Source organism: Mustelus asterias, unplaced genomic scaffold, assembly GCF_964213995.1.
Source record: "Mustelus asterias unplaced genomic scaffold, sMusAst1.hap1.1 HAP1_SCAFFOLD_522, whole genome shotgun sequence".
In the NCBI taxonomy this organism is placed as follows: Eukaryota; Metazoa; Chordata; class Chondrichthyes; order Carcharhiniformes; family Triakidae; genus Mustelus; species Mustelus asterias.
The window spans coordinates 296,952-307,609 of NW_027590473.1; positions in this window are offsets into that span (position 1 = coordinate 296,952).

The following is a 10,658-nucleotide window of genomic DNA, read 5'->3' on the forward strand; positions in this document are numbered from 1 at the left end:
CCCAATTGATCAAGATCCCGTTGCAATTGGAGACAACTTGCTTCACTCTCCACTATGCCACCAATCTTGGTGTCATCTGCAAACTTACTAACCATGCCTCCTATATTCTCATCCAAATCATTAATATAAATGACAAATAACAGTGGACCCAGCACTGATCCCTGAAGCACATCGCTGGTCACAGACCTCCAGTTTGAAAAACAACCCTCTACAATCTGTCAAGAAGCCAATTTTGTATCCATTTAGATACCTCACCCTGTATCCCGTGAGATTTAACTTATGCAACAACCTACCATGCGGTAGCTTGTCAAAGGCCTTGCTAAAGTCCATGTAGACAACATCAACTGCACTGCCCTCATCTACCTTCTTGGTTACCCCTTCAAAAAATTTAATTAAATTTGTGCGACATGATTTTCCACTCACAAAGCCATGCTGACTGTCCCTAATCTGTCCTTGCTTCTCTAAATGCCTGTAGATCCTGTCTCTCAAGATAACTTCCAACAACTTACCCAACACAGATGTGAGCCTAGTTCCCAGGCTTTTCCCTGCAGCCCTTTTTAAACAAAGGCACAACTTTTGCTATTTTCCAATCTTCAGGCACCTCACCCGTGACTATTAATGATTCAAATATAAGAACATAAGAAATAGGAGCAGGAGTAGGCTATCTAGCCCCTCGAGCCTGCCCTACCATTCAATAGGATCATGGCTGATCTGATAATGGTTTAGTTCCACTTACCCGCCCGCTCCCTATAACCCTTGATTCCCTTATTGATCAGAAATCTATCTACCTGTGACTTAAACATATTTAACGAGGTAGCCTCCACTGCTTCAATGGGCAGAGAATTCCAGAGATTCACTACCCTCTGAGAGAAGAAGTTCCTCCTCAGAGGTGGGGTGGAGCAGGGTTTGAAATGTGTATACTTCAATGCCAGGAGTATTCGCAATAAAGTGGGTGAACTTGCAGCGTGGATCAGTACCTGGGACTTCGATGTTGTGGCTATTTCAGAGACATGGATAGAGCAGGGGCAGGAATGGATGCTGCAGGTCCCGGGGTTCAAATGTTTTAGTCGAAGTAGGGAAGGAGGTAGAAGAGGGGGAGGGGTAGCATTATTGGTCAGAGATTGTATCACAGTGTCAGAGAGGAGGTTTGATGAGGACTTATCTGTTGAGGTAGTATGGGCGGAGATTAGAAATAGGAGAGGAGAGGTCACCCTGTTGGGAGTCTTTTATAGACCTCCTAAAAGTTCTAGAGAGGTTGAGGAAAGGATTGCGGAGTCAATCCTGCTTAGGAGTGAAAGTAATAGGGCAATTGTTATGGGGGATTTTAACTTGACTAATATTGACTGGAATTGTTATAGCTCTAGCTCGTTAGAGGGGTCAGTTTTTGTTCAAAGCGTGCAGGAAGGTTTTTTGACTCAGTATGTAGACAGGCCAACTAGAGGTGAGGCTATATTGGATCTGGTGCTGGGAAATGAGCCAGACCAGGTGCTAGACTTGGAAGTTGGTGTGCATTTTGGTGATAGTGACCACAATTCGGTTACGTTCACCTTAGTGATGGAAAGGGATAGGCATGAACCTCGGGCCAGTGGTTTTAGCTGGGGGAAGGGTAATTATGAGGCTATTAGGAGAGAATTAGGAAACATAGGTTGGACTAGGAGATTACAGGGACTGGGAACGTCCGACATGTGGAGTTTTTTCAAGGAGCAGCTACTGCGAGTCTGTGATAGGTATGTCCCTGTCAGGCAAGGAGGAATTGGTAGGGCTAGGGAACCGTGGTGCACCAAAAAAGTTTCTTTGTTGGTTAAAAAGAAAAAGGAGGCTTATGTTCGGATGAGACGTGAGCACTCGGGTAGTGCACTAGAAAGCTTTAGATTGGCTAAGAGGGAGTTGAAGAGCGAGCTTAGAAGGGCTAAAAGGGGACATGAGAAGACTTTGGCGGATAGGGTTAAAGAGAATCCTAAGGCGTTCTATAGGTATGTCAAGAACAGAAGGTTGGTTAGGGCAAGTTTAGGGCCAGTTATAGATGGCAGAGGGAAGTTATGTGTGGAACCGGAGGAGATTGGTGAAGCATTGAACCAATATTTCTCTTCGGTGTTCACGCAAGGGGACATGAATATAGCTGAGGAGGACACTGGGTTGCAAGGGAGTAGAATAGACAGTATTACAGTTGATAAGGAGGATGTGCAGGATATTCTGGAGGGTCTGAAAATAGATAAATCCCCTGGTCCGGATGGGATTTATCCAAGGATTCTCTGGGAGGCAAGAGAAGTGATTGCAGAGCCTCTGGCTCTGATCTTCAGGTCGTCGTTGGCCTCTGGTATAGTACCAGAAGATTGGAGGTTAGCGAATGTTGTCCCATTGTTTAAGAAGGGGAACAGAGACTTCCCCGGGAATTATAGACCGGTGAGTCTCACTTCTGTTGTCGGCAAGATGTTGGAAAAAATTATAAGGGATAGGATTTATAGTTATTTGGAGAGTAATGAATTGATAGGTGATAGTCAGCATGGTTTTGTGGCAGGTAGGTCGTGCCTTACTAACCTTATTGAGTTTTTTGAGAAAGTGACCAAGGAGGTGGATGGGGGCAAGGCAGTGGACGTGGTATATATGGATTTTAGTAAGGCGTTTGATAAGGTTCACCATGGTAGGCTTCTGCAGAAAATGCAGATGTATGGGATTGGGGGTGATCTAGGAAATTGGATCAGGAATTGGCTAGCGGATAGGAAACAGAGGGTGGTGGTTGATAGTAAATATTCATCATGGAGTGCGGTTACAAGTGGTGTACCTCAGGGATCTGTTTTGGGGCCACTGCTGTTTGTAATATTTATTAATGATCTGGATGAGGGTATAGTTGGGTGGATTAGCAAATTTGCTGATGACACCAAAGTCGGTGGTGTGGTAGACAGTGAGGAAGGGTGTCGTAGTCTGCAGGAAGACTTAGACAGGTTGCAAAGTTGGGCCGAGAGGTGGCGGATGGAGTTTAATGCGGAGAAGTGTGAGGTAATTCACTTTGGTAGGAATAACAGATGTGTTGAGTATAGGGCTAACGGGAGGACTTTGAATAGTGTGGAGGAGCAGAGGGATCTAGGTGTATGTGTGCATAGATCCCTGAAAGTTGGGAATCAAGTAGATAAGGTTGTTAAGAAGGCATATGGTGTCTTGGCGTTTATTGGTAGGGGGATTGAATTTAGGAGTCGTAGCGTTATGTTGCAACTGTACACAACTCTGGTGCGGCCGCACTTGGAGTACTGTGTGCAGTTCTGGTCCCCACATTACAGGAAGGATGTGGAGGCTTTGGAGAGGGTGCAGAGGAGGTTTACCAGGATGTTGCCTGGTATGGAGGGGAGATCCTATGAGGAGAGGCTGAGGGATTTGGGATTGTTTTCGCTGGAAAGGCGGCGGCTAAGAGGGGATCTTATTGAAACATATAAGATGATTAGAGGTTTAGATAGGGTGGATAGTGATAGCCTTTTTCCTCTGATGGAGAAATCCAGCACGAGGGGGCATGGCTTTAAATTGAGGGGGGGTAGTTATAGAACCGATGTCAGGGGTAGGTTCTTTACCCAGAGGGTGGTGAGGGATTGGAATGCCCTGCCAGCATCAGTAGTAAATGCGCCTAGTTTGGGGGCGTTTAAGAGATCCGTAGATAGGTTCATGGACGAAAAGAAATTGGTTTAGGTTGGAGGGTCACAGTTTTTTTTTTTAACTGGTCGGTGCAACATCGTGGGCCGAAGGGCCTGTTCTGCGCTGTAATGTTCTATGTTCTATGTTCTATGTTCAACTCTGTTCTAAACTGACTCCCCCTTATTTTGAGGCTGTGTCCTCTAGTTCTTGTTTCCTTTCTAAGTGGAAAGAATCTCTCTGCCTCTACCTTGTCTAGCCCCTTCATTATCTTATATGTCTCTATAAGATCTCCCCTCAGCCTTCTAAACTCCAACGAGTACAGGCCCAATCTACTCAATCTCTCCTCATAAGCTAACCCCCTCATCTCCGGTATCAACCTGGTGAACCTTCTCTGTATTCCCTCCAAGGCCAATATATCCTTCCGCAAATAAGGGGACCAAAATTGCACACAGTACTCTAGTTGCGGCCTCACCAGTACCTTGTACAATTGATGCAAGACCTCTCTGCTTTTATACTCCATCTCCTTCGCGATAAAGGCCAACATTCCATTTGCCTTCTTGATCACCTGCTGCACCTGCAAACTGAGTTTTTGTGATTCATGCACAAGGACCCCCAGGTCCCTCTGCACGGTAGCATGTTGTAATTTTTCACCGTTTACATAATAGTCCATTTTACTATTATTCCTTCCAAAGTGGATAACCTCACACTTGTCAACGTTATACTCCATCTGCCAGATCCTCGCCCACTCACTTAGCCGATCCAAATCTCTCTGCAGACTTTCCGCATCCTCTACGCAATTCACTTTCCCACTTATCGTTGTCATCTGCAAACTTTGTTACCCTACACTTGGTCCCCTCCTCCAGATCGTCTATGTATATGGTAAACAGTTGAGGCCCCAGCACCGATCCCTGCGGCACGCCACTAGTCACCAACTGCCAACCAGAAAAGCACCCATTTATTCCAACTCTCTGCTTCCTGTTAGATAGCCAATCTATGCTGCGTCTGCTTGATCGAACCATTTTTTTTCCAGGTGTCCTGCTATTTCTTTTTTAATGAGGGATTCCAGCAATTTCCCTATGGACGTTAAGCTAACCGGCCTGTAGTTACCCACCTTTTGTCTACCTCCTTTTTTAAACAGTGGCGTCACATTAGCTGTTTTCCAATCAGCCGGCACTTGCCCAGAGTCCAGCGAATTTTGATAAATTACAACCAACGCATCTGCTATTACTTCTGCCATTTCTTTCAGTGCCCTGGGATGCATTCCATCCGGGCCCGGGGACTTGTCTACCTTTAGTCCCATTAGCCTACCAAGCACTACCTCTTTAGGAATAGTAATCATTTTAAGGACCTCGCCCCCTACAGTCCCACGACCAATTTTCGGTCAGTTATTTGTGTCCTTTACCGTGAAGACCGACACAAAAAACTTGTTTAAGATCTCGGCCATTTCCTCGTTCCCCATTATTAAATCCCCCTTCTCGTTTTCTAAGGGTCCAACATTTACTTTAGCTGCTCGTTTCCTTTTTATATATTTGTAAAAACTTTTACTATCAATTTTTATATTTTGTGCTAGTTTAGTTTCATAATCTATCTTTCCTTCTTTTATCGCTTTCTTAGTAGTTCTTTGTTGTTTTTTAAAGCTTTCTCAATCTTCTAATTCCCCACTAGTTTTGGCCACTCTGTACGCATCGGTTTTTAATTTAATACTCTCCTTTATTTCCTTAGTTATCCACGGCTGGTTATCCCTTTTCTTACATTCCTTCTTTATCACAGGAATATATTTTTGCTGAGTACTGAGAAAAATCTCCTTAAAAATCCGCCACTGTTGCTCAGCTGTCCCACCAACTAGTCTGCGCTCCCAGTCTACATTAGCCAATTCTGCCCTCATCCTATTGTACTCCCCTCTGTTCAAGCAGAGGACACTGGTTTGGGACCCTACTTTCTCACCCTCCATTTGTATTAGAAATTCACCCATATTGTGATCACTCATTCCAAGAGGATCCCTCACAAGAAGATCATTAATTTTATCTGTCTCATTACACAGGACCAGATCCAAGATAGCTTGCTCCCTCGTAGGTTCTGTAACATACTGTTCGAGGAAACTATCCCGACAGCATTCTAAGAACTCTTCCTCAAGTCCACCGCGTCCGACTTGAGTCAACCCAATCAATATGCAGGTTAAAATCCCCCATGATTATTGCTGTTCCGTTTTTGCACACATCCATTATTTGCTTGTTTATAGCCCGACCCACCTCAAAGTTATTATTTGAGGGCCTATAGACCACGCCCACCAGTGACTTTCTCCCCTTACTATTCCTTATCTCCACCCACAACGATTCCACATCATGCTCCTTAGAGCCTATATCGTCTCTCCCTATCGCCCTGATGTTACCTTTAATTAACAGAGCTACCCCACCTCCTTTTCCTTCCTGTCTATCCTTCCGAAATGTCTGATACCCCTGGATATTCAGTTCCCAGTCCTGGTCACCCTGCAACCACGTTTCTGTAACGGCCACTAGATCATGCCTATTTGAATTGATTTGTGCCATCAACTCATTCACTTTGTTTCGAATGCTGCGTGCATTCAGGTAAAGTGTCTTTATGCTAGCCTTTGTATGGACCCGATTTGTTAGTGCATTCTTTTGATTGCACGCTCTGTCCCTACCTGTCGCAAACTGGTTATCCTTCCCCAGACCATCTCCTTGCACTGCGTTGACCACCTCCCTTCTTGTGTTTGTCACCTTTTTTACTCTGCCTGAGCCCTTGACTCCTTTAACTAGATGAATGTCCTCATCATTAACCCTCACTCGTACCCTCTCCTGTACCTTTGATTTTGTAATTTCCCTGAACCGTCCCCCCCACTATTTAGTTTAAAGCCCTATTTACAGCCCTGGTTATACGATTCGCCAGGACTCTGGTCCCAGCACGATTCAGACGAAGACCATCCGATCTGAACAGGTCGCATCTTCCCCAATACTGGTGCCAATGTCCCATGAATTCAAACCCATTCCTCCCACACCAATCTTTGAGCCACGCATTTACCTCCTTAATCTTATTTACCCTGCGCCAATTCGCTTGTGGCTCAGGTAGTAATCCAGAGATTACCACCTTGTTGGTTCTGCTTTTTAATTTGGCTCTTAGCTTTTCACACTCCCTCTGCAGAACCTTTGTTCCTGTTCTGCCTATGTCGTTGGCACCTACGTGGACCACTACAACTGGATTCTTACACTCCCACTCCAAGTACCTCTGCAGCCCAGATGAGATATCCTGAACCCAAGCACCAGGCAGGCAAATATCTCGGCTAGGGGGCCCGCAATTTCCTCCCTCGCCTCCCACAATGTCCTGGGATATATTTCATCAGGTCCTGGGGATTTATCTACCTTGATGCGCTTTTAGACTTCCAGCACCACCTCCTCTGTAATATGTACACTCCTCAAGACATCACTATTTATTTCCCCAAGTTCCCTGACACCCATGCTTTTCTCAATAGTAAATATTGATGAGAAATATTCATTTAGGACCTCGCCCATCTCTTGTGGATCACATGTAGATGACCTTGTTGATCCTTAAGAGGCCCTACTCTCTCCCTTGTTACTCTTTTGCCCTTTATGTCTTTGTTTAAGCTCTTTGGATTCTCCTTTGCCATATCTGCCAAAACAATCTCGTGTCCCCTTTTTGCCCTCCTGATTTCTCTCTCAACTCTACTCCTACACCCCCTATACTCTACAAGGGATTCACTTGATCCCAGCTGCCTATGCATGTCATGTGCCTCTTTCTTCTTCTTGACCAGGGCCTCAATATCCCGAGTCATCCAGGGTTCCCGACTTCTGCCAGCCTTGCCCTTCACTCTAAGAAGAATGTGTTTTCCCTGAACCCTGGTATATCAAGAGAAGCTGACATCCTAGTTCAGCAGGTCATAGGGAAGGCAAATGGGATGTTAGCCTTTATATCAAAGGGAATGGAGTATAAAAATGGGAAACTATGCAAGGTACTAGTTAGAGCATACATGGAATACTGTGTGCAGTTTTGGTCCTCTTATCTAAAGAAAGATAAACAAGCATCGGTGGCAGTCCAGAAAATTCAGTAGGTTCATCCTGGGTATGGAAGGATTTTCTTATAAGGAGAAGTTAAGTGGAATGGGCCTGTACTCATTGTTGTTCAGAAGAATGAAAAGCAACTATTGAGTTGTGGGATTCTCAGGGCCTTGACAGGATAGATGCTGAGCGGGTGTTTGCCCTTGTGGGAGAGTGTCGGACCAGAGGACGTAATCTCAGAGTAAGGTAATCTGAGTTAAAACAGAGATGAGGAGGATTTTGAATCTGTGGAATTGTTCACCTCAGGGAGCTGTAGAGGCTGCATCAATAAGTATGTTTAAGGCTGAGATAGACAGACATCTAATCAGTCAGGGCATTAAAGGTTATGGGGATGAGGCGGTAAAGTGGAGTTGAGGGTTATATCAGATCAGTCATGATCTCAATTAATGGCGGAGTAGACTTTGATGGACTAAATGGTCTACTTCTGCTCCTATGTCTTATGGTCTCATAGTTTATAGATGTAGATACATGAAGAGAAAGAGGTTGGTGAAGACAAATGTATAATAGGGGACAAAGAAATGGCTGAGCAACTGAATACATACTTTGGTTCTGTCTTCACAAAAGAGGACACAAATGAGATGACAGAAATGTTGGAGAATGCAAGATTTAGTGAAGGGAAGAACTGAGGGTGATCGATATTAGTAGAGAAATGGTACTGGGAAAGTTGATGGGATTGAAGGCGGATAAATCCCCAGAGCCTGATAATCTGCATCCCAGAATACTTAAAGAAGTGGCTCTAGAAATAGTGGATGGGAGGGAGGGGGCGGGTGGGCGGGGGAGAGAGGGAGTGAGGGAGGTCGCGGGCGGGGGAGGGAGGGAGGTGGCGGGTGGGGGAGGGAGGTGGCGGGCGGGGGAGGGAGGTGGCGGACGGAGGAGAGAGGAAGGGAGGGAGGTGGCGGGCGGGGGAGAGAGGGAGGGAGGGAGCTGGGGGAGAGGGGGAGAGAGGTGGCGGGCGGGGGAGAGGGAGGGAGAGGGCAGGCGGGGGAGCGAGGGAGGGGGAGGGGGTGGGTGAGGGAGGGAGGGGGCGGGCGAGGGAGGGAGGGGGCGAGGGAGGGGGCGGGCGGGGGAGAGAGGGAGCGAGAGTATGTGCACCAGGGATGAGTACTGTGGGAAGAGAGAATGTGTACGGAGGAGAGAGAGAGCATGTGCAGACGGGAAAGGGATAGGCTCTATAAGGGAAATTGAGTGTGTGTGTACAGGAGAAAGAGAGCGAGAGAGCGGACGGGGGAAAGAGCGAGAGAGAGAGAGCGGACGGGGGAGAGAGAGAGAAAGAGAGTGGACGGATGATAGAGCGAGAGAGAGAGAGCGGACGGGGGAGAGAGAGAGAAAGAGAGTGGACGGATGATAGAGCGAGAGAGAGAGAGCGGACGGGGGAGAGAGAGAGAAAGAGAGCGGACGGGGGAAAGAGCGAGAGAGAGAGAGTGGACGGGGGAGAAAGAGAGAAAGAGAGCAGACGGGGGAAAGAGCGAGAGAGAGAGAGCGGACGGGGGAGAGAGAGAGAAAGAGAGCGGACGGGGGAAAGAGCGAGAGAGAGAGAGTGGACGGGGGAAAGAGAGAGAGAGAGCGGACGGGGGAAAGAGCGAGAGAGAGAGAGCGGACGGGGGAGAGAGAGAAAGAGAGCGGACGGGGGAAAGAGCGAGAGAGAGAGAGTGGACGGGGGAAAGAGAGAGAGAGAGAGCGGACGGGGGAAAGAGCGAGAGAGAGAGAGCGGACGGGGGAAAGAGAGAGAGAGAGAGCGGACGGGGGAAAGAGCGAGAGAGAGAGAGCGGACGGGGGAAAGAGAGAGAGAGAGAGCGGACGGGGGAAAGAGCGAGAGAGAGAGAGTGGACGGGGGAGAGAGAGAGAGCGGACGGGGGAGAGAGAGAGAGCGGACGGGGGAAAGAGGGATAGCGTACGGGAGAGAGAGAGGGTACGGGGGAAAGAGAGGGAGAGAGAGCGGACGGGGGAAAGAGAGAGAGAGAGAGAGAGCGGACGGGGGAAAGAGAGTGAGAGAGAGAGCGGACGGGGGAAAGAGAGTGAGAGAGAGAGCGGACGGGGGAAAGAGAGTGAGAGAGAGAGCGGACGGGGGAAAGAGAGTGAGAGAGAGAGCGGACGGGGGAAAGAGAGTGAGAGAGAGAGCGGACGGGGGAAAGAGAGTGAGAGAGAGAGCGGACGGGGGAAAGAGAGTGAGAGAGAGAGCGGATGGGGGAAAGAGAGAGAGAGCGGACGGGGGAAAGAGAGAGAGAGCGGACGGGGGAAAGAGAGAGAGAGCGGACGGGGGAAAGAGAGAGAGAGCGGACGGGGGAAAGAGAGAGAGAGCGGACGGGGGAAAGAGAGAGAGAGCGGACGGGGGAAAGAGAGAGAGAGCGGACGGGGGAAAGAGAGTGAGAGAGAGAGCGGACGGGGGAAAGAGAGAGAGAGCAGACGGGGGAAAGAGAGAGAGAGAGCGGACGGGGGAAAGAGAGTGAGAGAGAGAGCGGACGGGGGAAAGAGAGAGAGTGGACGGGGGAAAGAGAGAGAGAGCGGACGGGGGAAAGAGAGGGAGAGCGGACGGGGGAAAGAGAAAGAGAGAGAGCGGACGGGGAAAGAGAGAGAGAGAGAGAGAGCGGACGGGGAAAGAGAGAAAGAGAGAGAGAGCGGACGGGGGAAAGAGAGAGAGAGAGAGCGGACGGGGGAAAGAGAGAGAGCGGACGGGGGAAAGAGAGAGAGCGGACGGGGGAAAGAGAGTGAGCGAGAGAGTGGACGGGGGAGAGAGAGTGAGAGAGAGAGCAGACAGGGGAAAGAGAGTGAGAGAGAGAGCGGACGGGGGAAAGAGCGAGAGAGAGAGAGAGTGGACGGGGGAAAGAGAGAGAGAGAGCGGACGGGGGAAAGAGCGAGAGAGAGAGAGCGGACGGGGGAGAGAGAGAGAAAGAGAGCGGACGGGGGAAAGAGCGAGAGAGAGAGAGTGGACGGGGGAAAGAGAGAGAG